General features: G+C 44.5%; 1 long non-coding RNA gene across 1 annotated transcript in view; it reads left to right on the top strand.

Moving 5' to 3' along the window:
* Positions 1 to 3,606: 3,606 nt before the first annotated feature.
* Positions 3,607 to 27,327, top strand: part of LOC147462592 (uncharacterized) — a 42,843-nt gene continuing 19,122 nt past the window's right edge. Inside the window, exons 1-2 of the long non-coding RNA XR_015190002.1 lie at positions 3,607 to 3,734; positions 3,838 to 3,877. This is a non-coding gene — a long non-coding RNA (uncharacterized LOC147462592). The remainder of the gene's footprint in view (positions 3,735 to 3,837; positions 3,878 to 27,327) is intronic.

Genomic DNA, 27,327 nt, shown 5'->3' with positions numbered 1-27,327 from the left:
TTGGTTACCGTTGCCTGCTAGTTGACCAGTTTCTACAGAGGGTCTTACCACGGGGTTTGACTACGTAGATGTTAACCAAAGGGGTTGGATTGCGTAGGGAACACCCACGGTTTCCAGTGCAAGTCGTATAAATACGCTTGAATGTTTCAAAGCCATGCCAAGGGCATGTTGGAACAGAGTATTTTGGACCGTAGCGTCCACTATACCTTATGCTGTTACGAACCTAGTTGTAGGGTTCGATTTGGCACATGTTGTCACATGGGATACAACATGGTTTAGGAACTCAAGGAGTTCAGTTTAGCCAGTGTGGAGCATGATAATGAGGGTCCCTCTCACTCTTGTCGTGGAGTGTTTGCAGTTACCTCCACACACAAGTACCAGTTCGTACTTGATGTATGTCGCTTTTCTTGATATTGAGACATATTCCACATGTGGAGAATATGAGTCTCTTGGACTGACATTGGCGCCAACTTTTTACCAATGTGTCGCGACGAAGTCCCTAGGTGCTGGTCGCATCCATTGATTTGACCATTTTAAGCACACAGTATCATGAGCAATTTCAGTGGCCAGAAATTGTCGGGTACTAAGTACAAACTTGTTACGATTACAAGTGCTGTGAAACCACCTTAACGGAGGGTCGTTTCTACATATAGCTAAGTATGCTCTGTACATGAGAATGTCTCATGGTTGGTACCTAGGTGTGACTGGGTTGTCACATTCTGTTATGGTCCAACTTTTGTTGCAAAATATGCTATATTCATGAGAATGTCTCATGGTTGGTACCTAGGTGTGATCGGGTTGTCACATTCTATTATGGTCCAAATTTGTTGCAAGACTTTCACGTACGAACCGTGGAAAGTCTCGTCATGGAATTGCGGTTCGGATATGTTTGTGTTACATGCATGCACACTAGGTGTTATGGGCCCGAGTGTTTCACACAAATTTATTTGGAGCGGCATGCAAATTCATGGACATTATTGTTTCTGCAATGTTTTGCACTGCCAGGGCAATCTCTCTTGCAGATTTAGTATGAGTTTACACCCTGCCATACAAGGTGATGGCTGAGTATGGGTGTTCGTGATTGGCTGCTTGAAACTCCAATCTGCTTTCAACCTAGTTGGTTGTCTCCATTCCATATCGAGTATATGGCTGGATACTCAATGATTGAGTCATAGTTTGTCGTCAGTCGTGGGCGACTGTTTGTAAGTGGTTGGGGGAAAGCACCTCACTCTTACTGTTGCTATTCATCCCGCATAGGATGGGCAGCTTATAAGCATTCTATTTAGTACTAAAGGATATGCAAAGTACATACGTTAGTAAAGCACGCTAAAGGATATGCTAAGTGCATACGTTAGCAAGAAGTGAAACAACTAGATCGGTTACCTTTCTGGTTTGGAGTTTGCTTCATATGATGAAAGGCATGTTACGGCTTGTTCTAGTCTCTGCCTGTTATTCTCAAGTTATCAACCTTAATCATCAGTTTGGATGAGGTTGACTATTGGCAAGAAACCACAGTAAGTCAAGGACTTGGTTGCTGCTGATGAGTATGTCAGTATAGTACTTTCATGGAAAGATGAGCCGAGGTTATATTGCACATTCCAGTACCTTCAGAAAGTCTGAACCCTGGGTATGCATTTAAACACCTCTTAGTTGTGATAACTCGTTTAGCATTGTCAAGTGAGTTCTAAATGGAGCCTTCATGCTCTTTTGATTATGAGTCGATTAACCAAGACGGTTGCACAGGGACAACAATGTAGAAAATCAAGATGTTACTCTTGATTTCATTGAACCTCCCAATGAACCGGGTTCCAATTCAACAGACCGTTGGATCCATGAGGGATGCCATAGTGGAAAACATTAGTGTTCTTATGAAGATACCACCACTTGTGTTTTCGAGGACGAAAACTCTTCCAAAGGGGGGAGTAATGTCAGGACAGAGGTCCTACGGGCAGAGCCCTACCCTAAGGGGGGTCACGGACCCCGGCCACGGGCCAGCTAGCAATGTGGAAAGGGGATCCTAGGGCTAAGAGCCTATAAATACGGGCGGTTGGGTGGAGGATCCAAGTCTAGCTCCTGGGGTTCTAACAGCAATGCCTAATCTTTGCAGGGGTGGGAAAAGCATCCTACTCCCCTTCCTTGATAAGTTTCATTGCCATCATAAGCCGTCTCAATGGTCATTAGTTGCACAATCACCAACTTTTTGGTTGGTGGGCCCTTGGCGAGCCCAATGGCAAAAAAATGACGATTGTGTAGGGATTGACCATCGTGACGACAATCGATGGACATAGAACTTTGTAGAGGTAGGATAAGCAGTGTATTCTCCATCCTTGCAAAGTTTCATGGCCATCCGTTGTCGTCTTGTTGATCAGGCCCTACACAATCGCCCATTTTTTTTGGCATTGGGCTCGCCAAGGACCCAATGGCAAAAAGTAGCGATTGTGCCACTAATCACAGTCGAGACAACTTGCGATGGCCATGAGACTTTGCAAGGGTGGAAATTAGGGTCCTTTCCCTTTGTCTAAAAAGTCGCACAATTGCAAAATTTTTGGCCATTGGGCTCCCCAAGGACCCAACGACAAAAAAGTGGTGATTGTGCCACTAATGACCATCAAGACGACTTTCAATGGCCATGAAACTTTAGAAGGATAGGGAGTAGGATATTCTCCCTACCCTTGCAAAGTTTCATGGTCATTCATTGCCATCTCATCAGTCGTGTGTTGCCTAATCGCCAATTTTTTGCCATTGGGCTCACCAAGGGCACAATGGGAAAAAAACGGCGATTGTGCTACAAATGACCATTGAGATGACTCGCGATAATCGTGAAACTTTGAGTAGGTTGATTCCTTTTCCTCTGCACAGTTTTATGGCCATCCATTGCCGTCTCGATGGTGAGACCTTGTTTCTTTCCACTTCCCTTGGGCATTTTTTCTTTGGCATTCATGGTTGAGTGCTCACAAAATCTGCAAAGAAGGGGCAATGCTTTCTTGGTAATGAGAATTCTCTTTAGCAAATGTCTTATAATATATTATATGTGAGACTCAGCCTTGTAGTCAATGTGTTGGAGGAGTATACTGGGGGGGCACGCACAATCTAGGCTGTGCAATGACCGTTCAAGAGGGGGGGGGGGGGGGGGGGGGGGGTTTATACGCGCCCCCTCAAATGCATTGCAACAATACATACTAGTTGGGATCTATAGGTCGTAGCTCTGTGGAGGAGGAGGTCAGCGGGGATTCGACTGGTAGCCGCGATGCAAGGGAACCCTCACTTTTTGCTCAATGGCGGATTAAACCTCGGTCGTTGATCCCTTCACTTTGAGCATGTCGTATACCCTCACAATTCAAATTGGTAGCACTTAAATATATGTACCTTTTTCCTGGAGAGCCAAAGAACACACTTATGTCCGTCTATCTGTCTCATTGGCTGACTTTGGCCGTCAATGACACTTGTTTTTCTTTCTTTCTTTCAAAGGTGTTAATCTACTAACATAATATGGCGGAAGGGGGGGCGCTTTACACGTGTCGCAATCTGCGACCTGAAAGCTAAAGTCCAAAACAAAAACAAGCCAGGGGGAGAGAGAGAGGCCGCCTAAGGTGGCCGGCTGTATTAGTGTGAATAATATTCAAGTCATCTCTTTCAAGTAAAGCCTTCCTCAGTTGGACATTGCATCTTAAACGAGAGTGCCTCAATTTTTGTTGTTCTTTTTGTGGCAGGACTGCTTGCTCTTTCATGCTGAGGTTACACGATAGTATTTAGCAAGCAATCTGTCTGTACTTGTTTACTCTGTATGTGTGTCCTGTCCCTCCCTGCATGATTTGATTTAAATTTCCCATTGTGTAGGTTTTTATTGTACGCTCCAGTCACTTACAAAACTCTCCAGGTACTCCTTGTTTTTTAACTTGTTATTTTGCTGCCTTATGCAATGAGCTTGATTTGAAAGGTGGAGTATTGCAATCTAGGTGTGATTTGATTCTAGCAACATGCCTACATTAGTCTTCAGCAAAGGGACCTTTCACATGAGAGGATGCCCGAGGTGTTTTAGTACAAAAGAGCCAATTGACATATAGAAACATAAAACATAACGTTAATCATCTTAAAACTTCACATTATAGATAGTAGGGTGTAAGCAAAAGTAGACTAATGCCATGAGGGACCGAACACAAGTGATATCATGTGTGCATTGCACTTGAGCCATGTGGATAAGCTACCGCTACAGGTCAGCATCCATCTTAGTTAGTATAGCTTAGGATCTAGCCTGGCTCATTGTGAGTCTCTAGAGGACATGCATGAGAGAGAGAGAGAAATGAAATGTTATATTAACGCCTTCAAAAGGCCAAAATGACCTATGAGACCAAATTGATACAAAAGTGGTGAATTTGTTACAATGTCTGGGTACCTTAGTACTAAAGTACTAAGTGTGAAAAGTGTGAAAATAAATGTGAAAAACTAAATACAAAGTATTAAATAAACTTCTTAGGAGCATTCTGGGTGTCTGGCTAGAATGCTTCTAATCCTTTGTTGTAGTCTCCTCCCGTGAAGTGTGCTTCTGCATCTTGGTCGTGGTCGTCTCGATTTCCTAAGGTCAATCGCTCTGTCAACTAGGGTGCCTTTGGTGTGAATGTGGGTACTCCTTTGTGCTGGCTGCTGGCCTCTTGCTTCTCCTTCCACTCTTGCTTCTCTCGATCCGAAGAAATCTGTGATCGGCCTCTGAGGCTGTAGTGCTCTTTGTCTTCTCATTAGATTATCCCTGCGCCGATGTAGTTCCAGTAGGTACAAGCCTAAACATCTTTGATCTTGGTATTGCATGATTCTATCTAGAGGTCCAAAGCCTTCTTTAAAGAGGCAATGAAAACGCCCACGTATCTCATAGTATATTGTGCAGTGGCATATATAGTGTAATTCCGTCTCCGGCTCCATTCCACATAACTTGCAAATTCTGCTCTCAGGTGGGATTCCCCTAAATTTGCCAAATTCAATTTCCAACTAGTGTGAGGATGTACGAATCTGACCAATAGCACATCTCAAACCATGAGACAGGTGGGTATCCATGTAACTTGGGCGAATCACAAATCCATCTTCAGATAGTTGTAGGAAGTTTTCATTGTAGTCGGCCATCTTCGTGCCCAATTCTTGTGTAAGGTCTACCCATGTCCTCTTAGTATCCAACTGTATAAGATCCTGTCGGATGATTTTATTAATCTCCGTTCGTGTAATTGCCAGTGATGGAGCCTCAAGAGAGTATTGGAAGGGGGGTAATATTTCCATACTGAACCTGTGTCTCTGAAACCACGAGGACAGTTGCGCATACCAGCATGATGTATCCCCTTTCATTGCTAATTGTCGAGAGGATTCGAGGGCCAGTCTAGTGTATCGGCAATTATTTGTATCCCACAAACCATGTATAAAGGACACTGATTTGGTAAGAGCATCAATTTCTATCAGAGGGGCCGCTAATTCCGCTCAGGTAATTGTGTGTGGTACGGAGGCCTTGGCTCTAATCATTCGGGAAATCATAGATACCAAAGGTCTCTCCATTGACTTCCAATTATCCTGATCCATAGACGGTCCCCAAATCTGGACCCCATAAAGCATAGCCGAAGCCACCACAGTATCAAAGAGCCAAAGTTTTGTTCGTGGTTCCTCAAACTGCACTTGTGAACACATCCTCTCCAACCCTCCCAAGGCCGTAGAGGCTCTGGATAATCTAGCATCCGCTGCTTGCTTAAGAGTAAACTTTGGTCCTGCAAATACCACCCCAAGGTATGTGTATGCATCTGTGTACTCTACTGTATCCTGGCCATATGCAGATGTAGGTGCCGATCTCCTAACCCACTACGGTGTGGTGTTAAACACCATAACTTTGGTTTTACCCAAGTTTACCGACAATCCACTGTCCTCTGCGAATTTATGTAATGTATCTAGCTGCCTCTGCATTCCATCTGGTGATTCTGCTATCAATACAATATCATCTGCATACAACAACAAAGGGATCCATGACTCTGCAAGTTGAGCACCTCTGTCACCTTCTCTATCAATGTAATCTGATACCTCATCTATGTACATACCAAATAAAGTAGGGGACAGTGGGCATCCCTGCTTTACTCCAATGGTGGAATGAACAATGTCGGAATCCCCTTTTGGAGTACGTACATAACCAGTTACTGACCCGTATAAGGCCATGATCCCCCAAATAATCTCTTTGGGGACCCCTAACTCTTGCATCCTGCGCATCAATCTGGCCCTTGGTACTGTATCAAAAGCTTTCCGAAAATCCACAAAGCAACAATACATTCTTCTCCTGTTTGCTCTTCCTTCCTCAATAATGGCACTGAGCGTAAGAATATGATCTAAAGTGGAATAACCCCTTCTGAATCCAGCTTGTCCTATTGCTCTTATGCCCTCATTCTCTGCCCATCTACTCAATTTTTGTTCAAGAATGGATGCGTACAGTCGGGTCAAAGTGCGACCTACCATAATGGTACGGTAGTTCCCAATTATCATAGGATCCCTTGACTTGAAAATAGGTACGATAGTATATAATTTCCAAGATTCAGGTAATCCTTCACACATGACCTGATTAAACAGACGAGCAAGGACTTCTGAAAGTAGATCCCTGGCATGGATCAGATGTTCTGCTACTAAACCATCATGATCATATGCTCTTCTTGTCTTCATCTTATCAATGGCTTTTTCCACCATTTCCGTAGTAAAGAAAGTACTAGTAGCAGGGCATGGCTCTAGCGGATCTGGTAATGGAGGCTGTCCAGATACCATATATAATGATGTTACATATTGACCCCAGATCTCAGGAGAAGTAATCGTCGGAGGCGGTGAGTGCTCGTGAAATAAGCGCCAGGCCTCATGTGAGTCCTGACTCAAGAAGAGCTGATATAAATCCTTCTCCAGTTTGGCTAAAAATGCCCTTTTCTTGCGACGTACTATACGCCGAAGAGCAATCCGAGACTGCTTATATGTGATGATCCCAAGTGTAAGCTCTTTTTGGACCTGGGTTCTCGTCTCTCTGCATTCCTCGTCATACCAATTGTTTTGAGGCATGTTCCCAGATCCTCTTCTGATCAGGTTGAGTATGTGGGTATGCCTCGTGTGTTGCTCCATGTAGGATCTCTGTTAACTGAGAAGTAATCTCCTCTACAGTATATACTGGCTCAGCTGCCCACATCGTATTATAGATCTTTTCCACAGACTGAATCAGGTTCTGGCGTGAAAGTATATCTTGTGTGTGTCTTCTTCCTTTGTACTTGAGAGGCATTGTATTGGAAGGAGATTGATAAGGTCAAGAGAGCATGATCCACTGCAATCCCAACCGGTCTGGGTCCCACCTTAAAGTCCTTGATACTAGAAATAAAGCTTGGTGAAGTCATGACATAATCCACTGTATTGGCCCCATGCCTGTGCGGGAAGCATGTGAATCCCCTAGATAACGGGAAATTCTCTAGACCATTAAGTATGGCCAAACCATGTGTGGTTGCCATCTCCACGAGATGTCTCCCATATTCAGTGTGTTCTTTATCCTGTGAGTTTCTAGTAAGCCCCCTGTGTGATAAATCCACTTCTCTGAGCATTTCCTCAGAAGTAACATAGAATACTTCTTGAGAGTTGGCCGTTTTGGCATTAAAGTCTCCTAAGAGAATGATGTTTCCATCTCTAGAGAACTCCCATATGTCATTATTCAATATGGAGAAAGGGGACTGTCCTTTAGGTGAGGAGTAGACTGAGGTACTTGGAGGGAAGTAGCATATAGCGATATATAGAAATCTACTTGTCTCGGCTCTCATTCTCACCGACATATACCTTGCTTGCTCATCTTTCTTGATAATCTGTAGTAGTGGTTTCAGCTCCTCTTTAAATAAGACTGCTACTCCTCCTAAACCCCGTCTACCCTGTAGAGATCTCTTGTCCGGTCGACCAGCTGTTTCCCATAAATAACCCTTCACATGTGGCATACGCTGTCCTGGTATTTGGTGTGTCTCTCAGTAGAAAACTATGTCTCTGTCCCTAACGCTGTCTTCAAAGGCACCTACATCTAGCCTATATGATCCATTACAATTCCACGCCGCTATTTGGAGCGTCGCCCCATAGGTTTCGCACCGTCATGCTGACCGCTTTTCCAGAACCACTTCTTTCCCTCCTCTATAAAAGGGGATTTTCCCCTTTTCTCTTGCTGCCCTGATCTCTGGCATCAACTCTTGCATGTGTGCCACTTGTGCCAATGTAAGGTCATCTCCGAGGAAAATACCGGTTTTCTTAAGAGTTGGCCTCTTCTTTAGAAATTCTTTCCTTATTTCTATATTCGGTAAGCGGAGAATAAGTGCCCTATCCTTTATGTTTCCCTTCTCATCGATTCCTTTCTTGCCGACTTTCCATGCACTTGTGTGAGTAGGCTCTGTGATGCCCATGCGTTGTAGCAGTTCCTTCACTTCTTCATCTACATTCTCTTTGTCTTTGACTCCTGTGACCCGCACATGCATAGCCCGATTGTTCCTTTTCTGCTCTTCCTCAATGGTCATATTAATAATGGTGGAGGTAGGTGTGGTCTCGAGCATCTGGGCCTTCCCTTTCTCCGCATCCTCAATCCATTTCTCTGCTTCATCAACCTTTTTTTGTGTCTTAAAAAGACGTTCCGCCCATGAAGATGCCGTTTTTGATTTCTGTTCATCTCCTTCCCGTAGAGATTTCATCTGATCCTTCATGTCCTCGAGCTCCTTCAACACCGAAGGTTGGTCATCTCCCTTCTCCTTAGTTGCAGATTTTCAAGCCGCAAGTTCTCCTTTTAGCTCCTCGATTATTGTATCTTTTTTCCCCATGTGCTTTTCCATATTTGTTCTCCATGCTTCAAAACTTGCTACTGCCTCATCGAGTTTCTTTTGCATAACGCATTCTATTCCATTTACTGCGGCCTTTATTAGGTTTCGTAATTCCGTTTTCAAGATCTGAATCTCCTCATTCTGTATACCCCGGATCTCTCTCCTTAGTTCTCTCATCATGTCTTCATACATGGAGTTCCTGTAGCTCTCAGCGCTAGCGTGCATTTCCTTCCTAATGGAGAGAGAGAGAGAGAGAGAGAGAGAGAGAGAGAGAGAGAGAGAGAGAGAGAGAGAGAGAGAGAGAGAGAGAGAGAGAGAGAGAGAGAGAGAGAGATGATTTCATATATAGGTAATTAGTTGGACCTTTCCCAAAGGAATGGAGTTTTCACTACAATTTGTAGCATCACTCTTGGGACCATGTGGAATGCTCGTGCTCACATTCTTGGCTCACAGTCTACCCTACATCCAGCATGTTGACAATTAGTTGGATTGAGTTGCTACACGCTCATTGTAGCCAGTGGGATACTTCAGCGGGTTCCTCCACCAGGGCAGCAGAGCAGCGTCAGTACTCTTCTCTACGAACATGGACGAGATCTTCAGCCCTTTTCAAACTTGACCATGGTCGCATCACATGGCATGAGAGAGAGTCATAACTACACAGTTAGTGCGTTGGGGGTTGAACAACCTACACAATTAATGCATCTGGGATTTTGCCTTGGCTTTGGCTAAACACCCGATGTTGGGCATCGAAGAGGTGTGGCACCTAAACTGGTATGGTTGGTATTGATACCCTACCACCTACTAGTATTTGGGATCCTTTTAGAGCTCGGGTTCATGGAGGGAGGTGTAGCGTCCTCAGCTTATGTCTGGCTCAGGTAGGTTGGAGGTGTTGTGGTTTGCTCCCGGCGAAGTGAAATTCTCTCTATTTGTAGTAGAACGAAAGTGGATGGGTGGATCGACCGATCCCTACATAGGGTCCGGTGCTCTGCTAGTTATTTTGTCATATTCTTTTGAGGTTATGGTATCACATCTCCATAATGGTTCATTTTGCATTCTTAATACAGGCCACCTTGATGTATAAATAGCTGTCACATTGTTCTCCCCGTCTTGTACATCCTGTGGGTGACAGGCATTTGAGCATCTCTAGAGGTCTCTTTGTACACAATATACAGCCACTGTTTGTGCCACAAACAGAGAGAGAGAGAGAGAGAGAGAGAGAGAGAGAGAGAGAGAGAGAGAGAGAGAGAGAGAGAGAGAGAGAGAGAGAGAGAGAGAGGAAATGAAATGTTAATTTTAACGTCTTCTAAAAGCCAAAATGACTTATGAGACCAAAGAGTCACATCATGGTGAATCTGATACAAAGTCCGGATAAAAAGAAAGAAACTAACTAAACAAACACACACACACACACACACACACACACACACACACACACACACACACACACACAGAGAGAGAGAGAGAGAGAGAGAGAGAGAGAGAGAGAGAGAGAGAGAGAGAATTTTCCATTGTGACGAAGAGCTCCTTGCTGTAAGCAACTACCGTACTTCCGACATGGTGGTCGCTTAAGGTTTATAAAGCTCTAATGTGAGAGAGAGAGAGAGAGAGAGAGAGAGAGAGAGAGAGAGAGAGAGAGAGAGAGAGAGAGAGAGAGAGAGTAACAAACTGGTGACGTGTCAAAGCCTAAAGAATGAAGCCAACTTACAGATGCTAGCCGAGGGGCCTAAACCCTTAGAAGAACAAGTAACAGAAGAAGAAGTCCTACCAACTTATGGGGACCCCATCCGATGGGGCCCCAAGTGACATAAAGGATTAAAATAAAGCAGGACCCGCATACACGCAAAAACTGAGATTTCCGAAAATTGCGTTGGCATGATGAGGTGGCAGGCTGTATGGATTTCTGTGTCTTGCGCTGGCTGATGACGTGGCAGGTTGTACGGATTTTCGTAAATTGCGTTGGCAGCTTTTTGGCTTTGCTTTTGGACCAGATGCTTTTGAGTTTGAAGGCTTTTCACTATAATTGCTTTTTAGGCGAAGGGCCTTTAAATATGAGGTTAGGGCTCATTCTCTGGCATGCTTCCTCGAGAAGGTGCAGAGTTTGGAGTACTGGCTTGTACTGCCTTGATGCAATATAAAGAAATACCGAAAGGGGCGCCAAGGTTTGGGGCCAATACTCTCTCGGGTGGAATTCCGCCACTCCGTGTCTCATGTCGTCTCTCTCTTCCAGTTCAGTTGTTATTGAAGTGCTAAAAGTCTGTTTAGTCTGTTCTTTTCTATTGGCAGGTGGTGCCCGTCTTGTGACAGTGGTATCAGAGCATCAGGCGTGTGCTTTTCTGAAAGCATACCGGTCCTACAAAAGAGCAGACAAAGCTATTGTTTGAGGTATCTTCGCCCTCCAACCTGGGCTTATTAGCCACTTGTTTGAGGTATCTTCGCTCTCCAACCCGGGATTATTAGCCACTCCCACCCTTACTTCATTGCGCATCGGGCGCGCTCCCGTCTTCACCGCTCATGTCTTACAGGGCATAAGCCATTAAGATCACTTGGTGCCATTAAGATCACTTGGGTATCTGTTTTGAACCTGTCTTGGTGCCGATTTGAAATGTTTGACTCTGGTTTTAATGCTGGTTTCAATGATTGGTGATTTTACTCCCGGGTGGAGTAGTGAGAAATGATGTTTGAGAATGCTTGTTCATACTCATGGCCCGGACCCTTGTGGTTATTTGCGGGGGGAGTATTAAGAAGTCTGAGTAGTGGTTACTCTCAGCACCTCCAAACGACGTAGGCTGCGGTCTGGGGGGCGTTTGGTGTAAAAGGCCTCTATATCTCATAGCACGGACCTTTTTAGGTTATTTGCGGGAGGAGTGATGAGGGAGTCGTTGAACAGCTCATGGCCCGGACCTGGATGGTTATTTGCGGGGGGAGTGTTCACCGGCGGCTTTGTGTTTCTATGTCTTGTAACATGCATATGTGAGCATTTGTGTTGCATTGTGATGTGTTAATTACTGAATATTCCTAATTGATGAGATTGCCTGGGTATGTAATTTTAGTGCATGAAGACACTCGTGGAAGATCAGTATGGTCTGGGTGTGATGGCTAATTTTACTACGCCGGAATATCAAGAGTTCCGATCTGGACGAAAGGAGAAGCTAACTTCTTGATCAAAAGAGCAGAAAGGAGAAGCTAACTCCTTGATCAAAAGAGCAGAAAGGAGAAGCTAATTCCTTAATAAAAAGAGGAAACTGATTGTCCCTCGGAATGTCCCTCGGAAATTTTTGAGCTAACTTGAGTTGTTTTGCAGATATGCTGTAATCATAGACGATTACTCTCTTTCGAGAAGGGGAGAGGTAACAAACTGCTGACGTGTCAAAGCCTAAAGAATGGAGTCAACTTACAGATGCCAGCCGAGGAGCCTAAACCCTAAGAAGAACAAGTAATAGAAGAAGTCCTACCAACTTATGGGGGACCCGTCCGATGGGGCCCCAAGTGACATAAAGGATTAAAATAAAGCAGGACCCGCACACACGCAAAAATTGAGATTTTCGAAAATTGCGTTGGCACGATGACATGGCAGGCTGCACGGATTTTCGAGTCTTGCGTTGGCTGATGACGTGGCAGGTTGTACGGATTTTCGTAAATTGCGCTGGTAGCTTTTTGGCTTTGCTTTTGGACCAGATGCTTTTGAGTTTGAAGGCTTTTCACTGTAATTGCTTTTCAGGCGAAGGGCCTTTAAATATGAGGTTAGGGCTCATTCTCTGGCATGCTTCCTGGAGAAGGTGCAGAGTCTGGAGTACCGGCTTGTACTGTCTTGATGCAATATAAAGAAATACCAAAAGGGCGCCAAGGTTTGGGGCCAATACTCTCTAGGGTGGAATTCCGCCACTCCGTGTCGCATGTCGTCTCTCTTCCAGTTCAGTTGTTATTGAAGTGCTAAAAGTCAATTCAGTCTGTTCTTTTCTATTGGCACGTGGTGCCCGTCTTGTGACAGAGAGAGAGAGAGAGAGAATTTTCCATTGTGACAAAGAGCTCCCTACTGTAATGTAAGATGCAGCGGAAGTGAATGTTGACTTTGCTCAAGATGAGTGCTCCGAACTTGCTCAAGGGTTCCTTTTACTTATGGAAGGGAGAGCCTTCCGTTCCTTTAGTGAGAGAGTGCAATGATCACAAACAAAGTGAATTCTACTGTGAATGAAGGTGCCGAGAGAGAGAGAGAGAGAGAGAGAGAGAGAGAGAGAGAGGTACGACACCAGACGGTTCTCAAATCCTCCTTCAAGGGCCCTCCTCTCTATGGCGAGAGAGGTCAATGCTATTGATTGCGGTACAATGGTCTAGATGCAATGGACTTGCCGACGATGTCGACGACAATGATGACGACGACAAGGACAGGCTGAAATCTGAAAACGTTGATTTTCTGTTGAATTCTGACACTGTGTCGGCGAAGACGGCGATGGCCGACGACGCGAAGATAATGCGCTGAAAGCGTTGGTGCTGAAATTTGCGAACAGCGGACTGAATCTGAAAACGTTGGCTGATCTGACGGTACGATGAGGATCTGCTGTGGGTAGGTGAGGTTTGCGAGGCTAGGGGCTGATCTGCTGTGTCTAAGTGCTGAAAACTGAAAACGTAGATGCACTGGGGCTGATTTGACGCCGGAAACTGCAAAACCTAGGCAAGATCTGCAATTGAAAAACGCCAGGTGATCTGTAGCAAAAATGCCAAGGCTGATCTGCTATCTACTGAAAAGGCTAGGCTGAATGTGTAGCAGAAAACACTAGGCTGATTTGTAGCCAAAAACGCTATCTACTCTGCTAGCTTGAAACGCTAGGCCTCCTGCCGGTCTTGCTGAGAAGGTGCACTGCAAGTTGATGGAACTTCTGCAGCCTCTTCTGCCAGAAAGGGCTAGCGCTAGGTTTCTTATATAGTCAGTTTTCCAACAAAGTCACTTATTAAATAATAAGTGAAAAATGAATAATTGGGAAAAATGGGTTCTATACACTGTAAAATGCTCACGATGGGTATTGAATGTCGTCTTGATGATCATGTTGCAAAACCGATGCAACAACACCTGCTCCGGCTCCATGACTTCAACTTCATCGATGATCTCGGGCTCTTCTTCTTTGGAAATGTCCTTCGGAGGTGTTCCCTTGAACACTTTCAACTAAGAAACATGGAAAACGTTGTGCATTGACCATGAGTTAGGCAATCGCAATTTCATTAAAACCTCATTGATCTTTTTAATAACAGGAAATGGACCATACATTCTGAAAGACAACTTACGATACTTCTTTCCGACTTTCTTAAGACGTTGCTTCATGATTCTTAAATAAACCCAATCCCCTTCCTTGATAGTAACATCCTGACGATGCTTCTTAGCATGTTGCGAGTAAGACTCTTGAGCCTTGCTTAGCCAAAGCTTCACTCTCTCATAAATCTCATCCAACGATTGACTTTCAGCATTGGCATCAAGCATTGAACTGACCGAGCGAGTCTAAAGTGATTGGAACGGACGTCCAAAAGCTGTCTCATACGGAGTTCGACCAATGGCAGAGGAATAAGAATCGTTCAAAATTGCTTGAACCAAAGGGAGATAGAGCTCCCAATGAGACTGCTGATTATGCACATATGACTTCAAAACATTAAAAGCCAACTGATTGTAAATTCCTGTTATGCGCATACGTTGAGAACACTTTGTGGATGTATGCATTCTTGTGGACTCTTAAGATTCGAGAGTCGGATTCATCATAGGTTATGAGCATTGACTTGTGCAATTAAGTAGATTTCAGGAGTGTGGTGCATGGATTTGCAGAGAGATTTGAAAGCATTTTTAGCATGATTGTGAGCTGAATTTTCAGCTGATTTGGATGCTCTTTGATACACATTTGGTACATGCTTGATGCTCGTTTATATTGCCATGTGGATGCACATGATGTGCGCTTTTCGGCGGATGATATTCTTCGCCTTGCAATGGCATATGTGGGTTGATTTTCAGCTGTTTTGATAATCAATTTGTGCCATATTTTGGTTGGTTTGCATCCAAGTTTGTGCTAGTATATGCCTCACTTGTAGAGTGCTGTTGATGCACTTTGTGTTTTGGATTACAGGATTGTTTTCCAAGTTTAGGGAGTTGAGACTTTGGGGCAGCTCATGTATGCTTGAGTGCCGATTTTGTGCATGATTTGCTTATGGTTTTGAGCATATTTATGGCATGTATGGTTATTATGGTTAGATAGCCAAATACTAGCGAAACTCTGCCGGATTTTTCTTGCGAGTTTATTTGTTTATGCGCATGGTTTGCAAACGTGTTTTGATTGCATGTGGCACTCAGTGGTTGCTTTGCCATAGTGTTTTGGCATCGCATTGTGAGAGTGTTTGCTCACCGGATTCCGTCATTTGACATATATGTGGTAATCTCTTCAGGAGGAAGATTGTTGATGATGGTTTCATCGATTACCACATAGTGCTCTTGGATTAGAGCGGGTGTTTTGGCATCATTTGAGCGGTTTTGCTCACTTGTTCGTTACATTGATCGCCATATTTGTTGATACTTCTCTGAGGCAGCTTATGCCAGCTTATGTTGTATTGTGATAGTACTTGGTGTACGAGTTAGCCAGGCTTTGGCTATGGTCAGTTGATCGATTTGTGCTCGGTCTTGTTACACGTTATCGCCATGGATTTGGCATGTACATCATTGTCAAGGTTTGTGCTTTTCCATACAAAGTTTGATGGTTTAAACTTTGAGCATTGGAAAGCAGGTATGCATGATGCGTTGACTCAGTTGGGCTAAGTGTTGCCACTACAGGGCATGGATGTTAGGCCAGAGTCTATGACTGACGATGAGTGGGAGGACTTGGATGAGCTTGCACGCTCGACGATCAGGTTACACCTTGGTGAGTCTGTCTATTGCACTGGTTGGGATGCATGTACAACTAGAGAGTTATTGCAAAGATCGTGCAATGCTTTTGGCACAAATGATTCTAGAGAAATGTATAACAGGCATGTACAACGTAGAGGGCGGTACTATTTCAATTACCTGTTAACTTTACATAGAGCACTGAGAAGGAAAGAGAACACAGTTGCGTCTAGCGACTAGAATGTCACTGTGCACACGAGACCGACACCCTGTAGGCCCCAAAGACTGGTTCCCCTCTCGGTATTTCTTTATTCAATTTAACGTAGACGATTCGACCGCTTAGTACAAGCTTTCACAAAGCTGTCCAAACCTGGCGAGGGCTGAAAACGCAGGTTTCCGACCTGATTTCGGCAGCATAACGACGCGAAAACCCCTGTAGGTCAAATGCACCTGTCTAGGGCGGATTCCCTCACTATTTGGAAGCTTTCTAGTAAGCTGTCACAGAAATTCAGCGGGCTGTAATTCTCTGTTTTTCACTGCCGAGTGCCCAAAAGCTTGTACACGCATCCCAAGGCTCTCACGAGGCTCCCCTGGTGTTCCCTTGCAGTTTAGGTGCGAAACCCTAAACCTGCAAAAAAACACAGTAGGCTGCAATTCCCTGTTTTGGATCGTTTTTAGCGGAGCGAACACGCCTACGCGTGTCCCAAGGGCTCCCGCACGCAATGGGACAGTTCCCCTGTGAATTGGACGAGTTTTCACGCGAGAAAACTCTCCAAACTCGCAATCTTTCACGATGGAACTGTGCATACCTGTGGGGGATTAGCAATTAGCTAATCCGGTTCTTGTTTAGAAGGCTCTTGCCTTGGCAAACGCGCATAAACCCCCAGAACTGTACATATTTCTCTGAGTAGCCCAACTAGTGGGCATTACCATATGTGCCAAAGGGGAGAAAGAGATGCACGAGAGCAAGTCATCGTGCTACATGAGACAGAGGAGAAGGCAAGCTTTCCATTAAAGTTGTAGACCTGCACCCACTACTCACACACACACACTGTAGGTTAGTTAGTGTAAAATTCAGCCTCCTCTCTCAAATTGGGTGCCCCCTCTTCATGCTGGAAGTGGCAAAACTGCCTGGAGCCGCCATGTGTCGAGTTTGCCCCTTTTGAGTTAATTCTCTAGTTCCCATTGACTTATAAAGTTATAAGTGACTTTTCGAGTGGCCCAGACTTCATTTGGCGCACACAGGCTTCCATACTCATCAGAATTCAGTGCTAGCTGGCCCGACCAGTCCCAGACTGATCGACTTAGACTCCCGCTGTGAGAAACCTATTCGGCCGCAGCCGTTTCACACTGGCCATGCAATGTCCACTTGCACCTTTTCAAGGGTTCCGAGGAAAACAAGTAAAAATAAAAATAAATAGAAATATCCAGTACTTATTTATGGAAGGCAACAGGAAAAATACACCTCCTAGTGACACACTCCACCCTTTAAATACTGCGAGCGACCTCGCTTGCATGCCAATAATACATGTGGTATCTCCTAATATCACATATATTCTATGATGGGAATCCAAGATATACATGCTTATGGAAATGTAGCGCTGGACGATTAAACAATCCCACCAATCTGGCTACGACACATATATTAAGCATAGAAGTTTTCTAGTGTTCTCTCGAGCACAAAATTCTGTAGCTAAATTCTGTATGGGAAGAGTAGATACAATTGCTTAACTACTCTGTTGAGCATCATGAACCATGCTCTTTCCTTGCTCCAAAAAGCATACATCAAGTCACTGTGGATTCCATCTGAAAGGCTTCAAGATACAATTGCAATAGCTGAGGCGAATCAACCAATTCAGACTCTTCCATCCATTTGGCATCCAACGATGGATAGTTCTTGAACTTCACGAAATAGCGTCTTGCAACCTTTCCTCTAATCTTTCTTTCTTTATGTGCCAATATTTGTTCAGGAACAAGGATCTCATCCAATTCTTCCACTTTGGGTTGTTCCTCATCAAGCATATTCTCTGGCAAATCACCAATAAAAGGTCTTAGAAGGCTGACATGAAAAGCATTATGTATTTTCCAACCTTCTGGTAGCTTCAACCTGTAAGCTACATCGCTGATCTTTTGCGAAATCTGAAAAGGACGATAATATCGCATACTGAGCTTAGGAAACAAACGTTCCTTGCCTTTCCTTTTCCTTAACCTGGCCTTTTCAAAGCGCAAAAGCACCCAATCACCAAGTGAAAATACAAGTTAAAGACGGTGACGATCAGCATCTTTCTTTTGCTTAGCCTGAGTCTTCTCAAGAGCAATCTTTATCTTCCTGTATGTTTCATCCACATCTTGCACACACTTGTCTGCCTCAAAAATCTTGTCCTTAGTCTACAAAATGGGCGGGACTTTCTTCCCTCCTTCCACTATCTCAAATGGTGCTTCACTTGTTGACGTATGCACATTGTTATTGTAAGCATATTCAACCAATGGAAGATGGTGTTCCCAAGTTGCCTTGTGCTCTGACACATAACATTTGAGCAGGTCTAGGACAATAGAATTTGCCTCTTCTGACTGTCCATTAGTTTGTGAATAAAACTAAGAGGAGAACTTTAACGTAGTGCCCATGTTCTCCAACAATGCCTTTCAGAAAAGACTCGTCATACGTGGATCCCTGTCACTGACAATTGACCGAGGCATCCCGTGATATTTAAAGATATTGCTCATGAATATCTTGACCATGTGTTCTGGCTTTATCTTCTTTCTCACAGGAATGAAATGGGCTTGCTTACTGAACCTACAAATGATAGTCCAAATCCCATCATTACCTGTTTGTGTTCTTGGAAGATCAAAGATAAAGTCCATTGCTATGCTTTCCCATGGCCTGTTAGGGATCGGCAATGGCTGCAACAATCCCGGTTGCTTTTGCCTGTCAAATTTGACTTTTTGGCAAACTAAGCATGATCTTACAAATGTGTCAACATCTTGACGCAAAGCTGGCCAGTAGAAAAATGCCTCAACCCCTTTCATTGTTGCATGAATTCCACGATTCCCAGCATAAGGTGGAGCATGACTTTCCATCAAAATCTTTGGCCGTAACCGTTTAGTAACGCATAACTTTCCATGCATCATGAGAAAGTCATTCTTAAGGATATAGTGCTCATGATGTTGCCCATCAGCAAGATGGTCATAGATCCTTGCAAAATCTGAGTCTTCAGCATATTGTGTCTTCATTTCGTCTAGTTCACAATGCTACGGAATTGACACTGCTGAAATTTGGGGCTTTCGTGACAATGCATCAGCCACCACGTTCTTTTTCCCTTGCACATGCACAATCTGAAAATGGAACATTGACAAGATGTTTGCCCATCGCATGTGCTTCTCAGACAACTTCGTTTGTGTGAGAAAATATCGCAAGGTTTGATGATCTGTTTGGACAACAAAATCAGCCCCTAGCAGATAGTGTTTCCAACTAGTGAGAGCATGAATTACTGCCAGCAATTCTTTCTCATAGACTTGCAAGTTCCTTTCGGTCTTCAAAAGAATTCTGCTCTCATATGCGACTACTCGGCCATTCTGCATTAGAACTGCACCAAGACTATGGCCACACGCATCACACTGAACCACAAAAGGTTTCGAAAGATCTGGCAAAATGATTACCGGATCTAAAGTCAGCTTCTCGTTTAAGTGTTTGAAAGCTAAAATTTCCTTGGCTGTCCACTTGAAAGTAACTCCTTTTCCTTGCAGTGCATGGAGTGGAGAAGCAATCTCAGCAAAATTTCTGATGAACCTCCTGTAGTAGGAACATAAGCCTAGAAAGCTTCGAATGTCATGTACGGACTTCAAGTCTGGCCATGACCTAATTGCTTCCACTTCCATGCGTACGCCATCCTTTGAAACAATGTGCCCAAGGAAGTGAATCTCTTCCAAAAAGAATTCACTCTTCTTCGCATCAATGAGTAGCCTGTTCTTACGTAACTCATTGAAAACGGTGGTCAAGTGATCCCTATGCTCCTCTTCGGACTTCGAGTAGACAATCATGTCATCAAAGAAGGTACCCACGAAGTTTCTATGTGGTCTAAAAATTCTATCCATCATTCTATTAAACGTGGCAGGAGCATTTGTGAGACCAAATGGCATGACAAGAAACTCATAGAGACCAAATGTTGTCCTGAACGCAGTCTTATGGACATCTTTTGGCCTAATGCGTATCTGATGGTACCCACTCTTTAGGTCTATCCTTGTAAACAATGACGCTCCCTCAAGACGATCAAGAATTTGATCTATCCTCGTATGGGGAACCTATTCTTGATGGTATTCTTATTCAAGGCGCGATAGTCAATGCACATGCGCCATGAACCATCCTTCTTCTGCACTAGGAGTACAGGCGAACAAAAAGGGGATGAACTGGGCTGAATCAGTCCCTTCTCTAAAAGCTCGTTGACCTGACTCATAATCTCTTTCTGCTAGGCTGCACTAACCGTGTATGGTGGCCTATTCGGTGGACTAGAACCTGGCACAAGATCTATGGTATGATCCTCAGGTCTCTCAGGAGGTAACTCCCCTGGCAACGAGTCCGAAAAACAATTACTGAAACCACTCAAAAAAGTTGACTTGTCTTTATCTAAGGTAGACAAATTAGATACAACTTCAGGTACTTCTTTTGCAAAGCTCAAGTACGCAGAAAGATGATTCTTTATTACAGATGAAATAGCAGAAGCAGAAACAACTGGAACAGACTCGCCTTTAAGCTTTACATCAAGGACATGAGTTTTTCCTTCATGTACAAGGGTAATCTTTTTGTTGTAAGTATCCACCATAGCATGCAACATGTAACACCATGGGATACCCAGTAAGACATCACAGCCCTCAAGTGGCATAATATGAAATTCTTCCGCATCCACATAGCTCTGAATGTGTAGACGAAGCTTCCCCAAAATGGGAGTAACTGGCTTTGAATGACCTGGGCATGTCAAACCTGCTTCCCCTGTCATACCCATCTTCTCTGCACGAATGCCCAACTTTGATGCCAATTCTGGTGATATGAAATTTGCACGGGCTCCTAGATCAAAGAAAACCAGCACTGTCTGGTCTTCAACTTTGCCCCAAGCTCTGCACAGCTCCGTGGCATCTGTGTTTGGCTGGTCTCCAACCAAATCTGGAACAAGTCCTGCACTTGGCTTTGGCTTCTTCCCTCTATGGTCTGACTTGTCATCCTTATCGTGTGACTTCTTCTGTGGGCATTTATTTGCAAAATGTCCTTCCTCTTCACAAATGTAGCATTTCTTGGCCTCTCTAAGAGCTTTCTTTTCTTCAAAGGTTTTGCCAGAAAAATGCCTTTTTTGTCCCGAAGAAGGTTTAAATTGCTCCTTGGACGTGTCAGCTTCTTCATTGGAGGGTTTCTTTGTGGGAGGCTCAGAAGGCTTTGCTGCAACATTGCCCTTGGCTGGAAACTGTTTACCTTGGGACCCTTTCTTGTGGCTATTAAATCCATCGGAATCTCCCTTCGACAGATTGCTGGCCACTCTTGCATTCTCTATCAACTGAAACATATTCATGACAGTAGTCTTTGTGTAGTAGTCCCTGATTTTCTTGGGCAATCCGCAACAGTATTTCTCAATCTGTTCTGACAATGGCACAAACCTGTAAGAGGTAGTCGACTGGCAACAGTGCGGCCCAAAATTGTTTATTGTACTCTTCTAGATTTGCACACTGTTTAGCATTCAACTCGTGCTAGTTGTCATCACATCCACTTCAGAAGTGTTTGTCAACCATGCAGGCGCAAAAAGCTGTTTGAATTGGACCCACGTTGTTGGGGCTTGATTCTGGTTCAACAATGCGGTCCACCATTGAAGCGCATTCCCTTTCAAGAAAGTGGTAGCCTTGCGTATCTTTGAAGATTCCGTGAAGTTTCCTCCAGCATAAGCTGGCATAAGCTGCATCGAACTGCTGTATGAAGGTCAAAGCCTTCAATTGATCCTCAGTTCCTCTGAAAGTTTCAAACTTCACTCCTTGCCCACCTTCCTTGTAATCCTTAGGCTGACTCAAAGGAGCCATGTTGTCATAAACAGGTTCCTGTAACAGTGTTGCTCTATGATTGTTCATTCCAGCACTCGCATCAACTGTTTTACCTATCGTATCTGCATTTTGTACGTATGGCTGCGAAAAACCAGCCATACCAAATTGTGTTCCAGGCACTCGAAATTGGCCATAGGCACCCTGAAAACCTGGTTGGACACCCATGTTCGCGTACATAGGGTTACCCATGCCTGTTTGCATTGTCCCGAACACATTCTCTTGCATATAACGTGTGGAAGGTCTAGCCATAGCTTGAAACACTGAACCACCTCCAAAATAACGAGGATAAGTATTAGGTAATGGAACGGTCTGACGCATAGCCTGTTGATTACTCCCTTGACCATTCACAAACGGTTCCCGTCCAGCTAAAGCAAGTTGCTTTGGATCATTGGACACCGCTAATTGCTCAACCACATGGGCTTTCCCTCGAGCATCACGAGTCCTCTGCGCATTTGGAATCTCCTTTCCTGCAACGTCTCAGTCATGCCCTGTGTAGGAGGCTAAAAACCCTGTGTCGGAGCCTGTAAGAACTCCTGCATCCTTGGGTTGCTAGCCAACTGCTGAAACATGTCCATGCAGCAACGCAATTGAGCTCTAAACAACCTGTCGTCTTCTTGAAGAGTTGAAGGAACTTTCTCTGTGCCATGTGAGGAAGATCCCTCTTCAGGTACTTGGTCTCTCTTCTCTGCTATAATGACAAGCTCTGTGTTTTGCTTTCACCCACAACAATCCACGCTGCACTTTTTGAAGAAAAAGTGACTATCCCGTCGATGGAACCATATAACCGGCCTGTACAACGTAGAGGACTATTTCAATTACCTGTTAACTTTACACAGAGCACTGAGAAGGAAAGAGAACACAGTTGCGTCCAGCGACTAGAATGTCACTGTGCACACAAGACTGACACCCTATAGGCCCCAAAGACTGGCGCCCCTTTCGGTATTTCTTTATTCAATTTAAGGTAGACGATCCGACCACTTAGTACAAGCTTTCACAAAGCTGTCCAAACCTGGCGAGGGCTGAAAACGCAGATTTCCGACCTGATTTCGGTAGCATAACAATGCAAAAACCCTTGTAGGTCAAAAGTACCTATCTAGGGCGGATTCCCTCGCTATTTGGAAGCTTTCTAGTGAGCTGTCACAGAAATTCAGCGGGCTATAATTCTTTGTTTTTCACTGTCGGGTGCCCTAAAGCCTGTACACGCATCCCAAGGCTCTCACGAGGCTCCCCTGGTGTTCCCTTGCAGTTTAGGTGCAAAATCCTAAACCTGCAAAAAAACACAGCAGGCTGTAATTCCCTGTTTTGGATCCTTTTTAGTGGAGCGAACACGCCTACGCGTGTCCCAAGGGCTCCCGCACGCAATGGGATAGTTCCCTTGTGAATTGGACGAGTTTTCACGCGAGAAAACTCTCCAAACTCGCAATCTTTCGCGATGGAACTGTGCGTACTTGTGGGGGATTAGCAATTAGCTAATCCGGTTCTTGTTCAGAAGGCTCTTGCCTTGGCAAACGCGCATAAACCCCCAGAACTGTACATATTCCTCTGAGTAGCCCAACTAGTGGGCATTACCATATGTGCCAAAGGGGAGAAAGAGATGCACGAGAGCAAGTCATCGCGTTACATGAGACAAAGGAGAAGGCAAGCTTTCCATTAAAGCTGTAGACCTGCACCCACTACTCACATACACACACTGTAGGTCACTTAGTGTAAAATTCAGCCTCCTCTCTCAAATTGGTTGCCCCCCTCTTCATGCTGGAAGTGGCAAAACTGCCTGGAGCCGCCATGTGTCGAGTTTGCCCCTTTTGAGTTAATTCTCTAGTTCCCACTGACTTATAAAGTTATAAGTGACTTTTAGAGTGGCCCAGACTTCATTTGGTGCGCACAGGCTTCCATACTCATCAGGATTCAGTGCTAACTGGCCCGACCAGTCCCAGACCGACCGACCCAGACTCTTGCTGTGAGAAACCTATTCGGCCGTAGCCGTTAGACACTGGCCATGCAATGTCCACTTGCACCTTTTCAAGGGTTCCGGGGAAAACAAGTAAAAATAAAAATAAATAGAAATATCTAGTACTTATTTATGGAAGGCAACAAGAAAAATACACCTCCTGGTGACACCTACAGTCAAAGGACGATCTCCTAGACATAGAGATGTTGTGTGTTGGCATTGTGGTCATACACGGCATGAATGAAAACAATATAGGCGTTGTTTTCGGCGGATGAGACTGGTCACTGAACAGGAGACATCACAAGGGGGATGCTATCACATTGGATGATGTGGGAGCAAATGTAGCATATGTGGCTACGCATGACGGTCATGTTGATTTTGCTTCCATGTTTACTCTTGAATTTCTTATGTTGGTTGGGACGACACATTACCTTCGCATTGGATACTAGATGTGAGTGCTAGATTTCATGTCACGCCGAGTCGTGAGTGGTTTAGCACATATGCTAGTGGTATGCTTGGACATGTGTGTCTAGCTGATGGTTCAGTGCATGACATAGTTGGTGCAGGAGATGTCAGACTATTGTTGCCGAGTGGTGCATCATACGTGTTGCCAGATGTACGCCATGTGCCAGGTTTGACGCAGAGCTTGATCTTTGTGAGTCAGTTACGAGACATCGGATGCGAGGTAGTGCTGGATGAGCACAGTTTCAAATTGCATCATGGACAGCTAGTCATAGCGAGAGGTGCTAGTGTTGGCACGAATTATGCGATGCGAGTACGCCATGTACGAGATGGCACAATCTTCGTGATTATGCAGCCATGCAGAGAGACGAGGCATGTCTCCTTTGCGGATAGGTTGCATGATGCTCCAGTTTGTGAGCATGTTGAGCCAGTTGTGCAACAGGGTATGTCATTCGTGGATATAATGACAGATTTGGATGGCTTGAGTGCTGAGGATTCAACCGTGATTCAGACATTCATGGATATGCTTAGGCCAGAGGTTGATGTGTGTGAGTTAGAGCTAGGCATTTCTCTTACCACACAGGGTCCAGGACCGACAGATGCTCTTGGTGCGCGTAATCTCCGTTCGTGTAATTGCCAGTGATGGAGCCTAAAGAGAGTATTGGAAGGGGGGTAATCTTTCCATACTGAATCCGTGTCTCTGAACATACCAGCATGATGTATCCCCTTTCATTGCTAATCGTCGAGAGGATTCGAGGGCCAGTCTACTATATCGGCAATTATTTGTATCCCACAAACCATGTATAAAGGACACTGATTTGGTAAGAGCTTCAATTCCTATCGGAGGGGCAGCTAGTTCCGCTCGGGTAATCGCCTGTGGTACGGAGGCCTTGGCTCTAATCATTCGGGAAATCATAGATACCAAAGGTCTCTCCATTGACTTCCAATTATCCTGATCCACAGTTGGTCCCCAAATCTGGACCCCATAAAGCATAGCCGAAGCCACCACAGTATCAAAGAGCCAAAGTTTTGTTCGTGGTTCCTGAAACTGCACTTGTCAACACATCCTCTCCAACCCTCCCAAGGCCGCAGAGGCTCTGGACAATCTAGCATCCGCTGCTTTCTTAAGAGTAAACTTCGGTCCTGCAAATACCACCCCAAGGTATGTGTATGCATCTGTGTACTCTACTGTATCCTGGCCATATGCAAATGTAGGTGCCGATCTCCTAACCCACTGCGGTGTGGTGTTAAACACCATAACTTTCGTTTTACCCAAGTTTACCGACAGTCCACTGTCCTCTGCGAATTTATGTAATGTATCTAGCTGCCTTTGCATTCCATCTGGTGATTCTGCTATCAATACACTATCATCTGCATACAACAACAAAGGGATCCATGACCGTGTAAGTTGAGCACCTCTGTCACCCTCTTTATCAATGTAATCTGATACCTCATCTATGTACATACCAAATAAAGTAGGGGACAGTGGGCATCCCTGCTTTACTCCAACGGTGGAATGAACAATGTCGGAATCCCCTTCTCGAGTACGTACATAACCAGTTACTGACCCGTATAAGGCCATGATCCCCCAAATAATCTCTTTGGGGACCCCTAACTCTTGCATCCTATGCATCAATCTGGCCCTTGGTACTGTATTAAAAGCTTTCCGAAAATCCACAAAGCAACAATACATCCTTCTCCCGCTTGCTCTTCCTTCCTCAATAATGGCTCTGAGTGTAAGAATATGATCTAAAGTGGAATAACGCCTCCTGAATCCAGCTTGTCCTGTTGCCCTTATGCCCTCATTCTCTGCCCATCTACTCAATTTTTGTTCAAGAATGGATGCGTACAGTCGGGTCAATGTGTGACCTACCATAATGGTACGGTAGTTCCTGGGTATCATAGGATCCCTTGACTTGAAAATAGGTACGATAGTATATAATTTCCAAGATTCAGGTAATCCTTCACACATGACCCGATTAAACAGACGAGCAAGGACTTCTGAATGTAGATCCCTGGCATGGATCAGATGTTCTGCTACTAAACCATCATGATCATATGCTCTTCTTGTCTTCATCTTATCAATGGATTTTTTCACCATTTCCGTAGTAAAGAAAGTACTAGTAGTGGGGCATGGCTCTAGCGGATCTGGTAATGGAGGCTGTCCAGATACCATATATAATGATGTTATATATTGACCCCAGATCTCAGGAGAAGTAATCGTTGGAGGTGGTGAGTGCTCGTGAAATAAACGCCAGGCCTCATGTGAGTCCCGACTCAAGAAGAGCTGATATAAATCCTTCTCCAGTTTGGCTAAAAATGCCCTTTTCTTGCGACGTACTATACGCCGAAGAGCAATCCGAAACTCCTTATATGTGATGATCCCAAGTGTAAGCTCTTTTTGGACCTGGGTTCTCGTCTCTCTGCATTCCTCGTCATACCAATTGTTTTGAGGCATGTTCCCAGATCCTCTCTTCTGATCAGGTTGAGTATGTGGGTATGCCTCTTGTGCTGCTCCATGTAGTATCTCTGTTAACTGAGAAGTAATCTCCTCGACAGTATATACTGGCTCGGCTGCCCACATCCTATTATAGATCTTTTCCACATAGACTGAATCAGTCTCTAGCGTGAAAGTAGATCTTGTGTGTGTCTTCTTCCTTTGTACTTGAGAGGCATTGTATTGGAAGGAGATTGATGAGGTGAAGAGAGCATGATCCACTGCAATCCTAACTGGTTTGGGTCCCACCTTAAAGTCCTTGATACTAGAAATAAAGCTTGGTGAAGTCATGACATAATCCACTGTACTGGCCCCATGCCTGTGCGGGAAGCATGTGAATCCCCCAGATAAAGGGAAATTCTCTAGACCATTAAGTATGGCCAAACCATGTATAGTTGCCATCTCCATGAGATGTCTCCCATATTCAGTGTGTTCTTATCCTGTGAGTTTCTAGTAAGCCCCCTCTATGATAAATCCACTTCTCTGACCATTTCCTCAGAAGTATCATAGAATACTGCTTGAGAGTTGGCCGTTCTGGCATTAAAGTCTCCTAAGAGAACGATGTCTCCATCTCTAGAGAACTCCCATATGTCATTATTCAAGATGGAGAAAGGGGACTCTCCTTTAGGTGAGGAGTAGACTGATGTACTTGGAGGGAAGTAGCATATAGCGA

The sequence above is a fragment of the Adiantum capillus-veneris genome, chromosome 2 (genome assembly GCF_014529385.1).
Source record: "Adiantum capillus-veneris isolate H3 chromosome 2, ASM1452938v2, whole genome shotgun sequence".
Classification (NCBI taxonomy): Eukaryota; Viridiplantae; Streptophyta; class Polypodiopsida; order Polypodiales; family Pteridaceae; genus Adiantum; species Adiantum capillus-veneris.
Note: the sequence above shows the minus strand (reverse complement) of the source record. Positions and strands in the feature narration are given on the sequence as shown.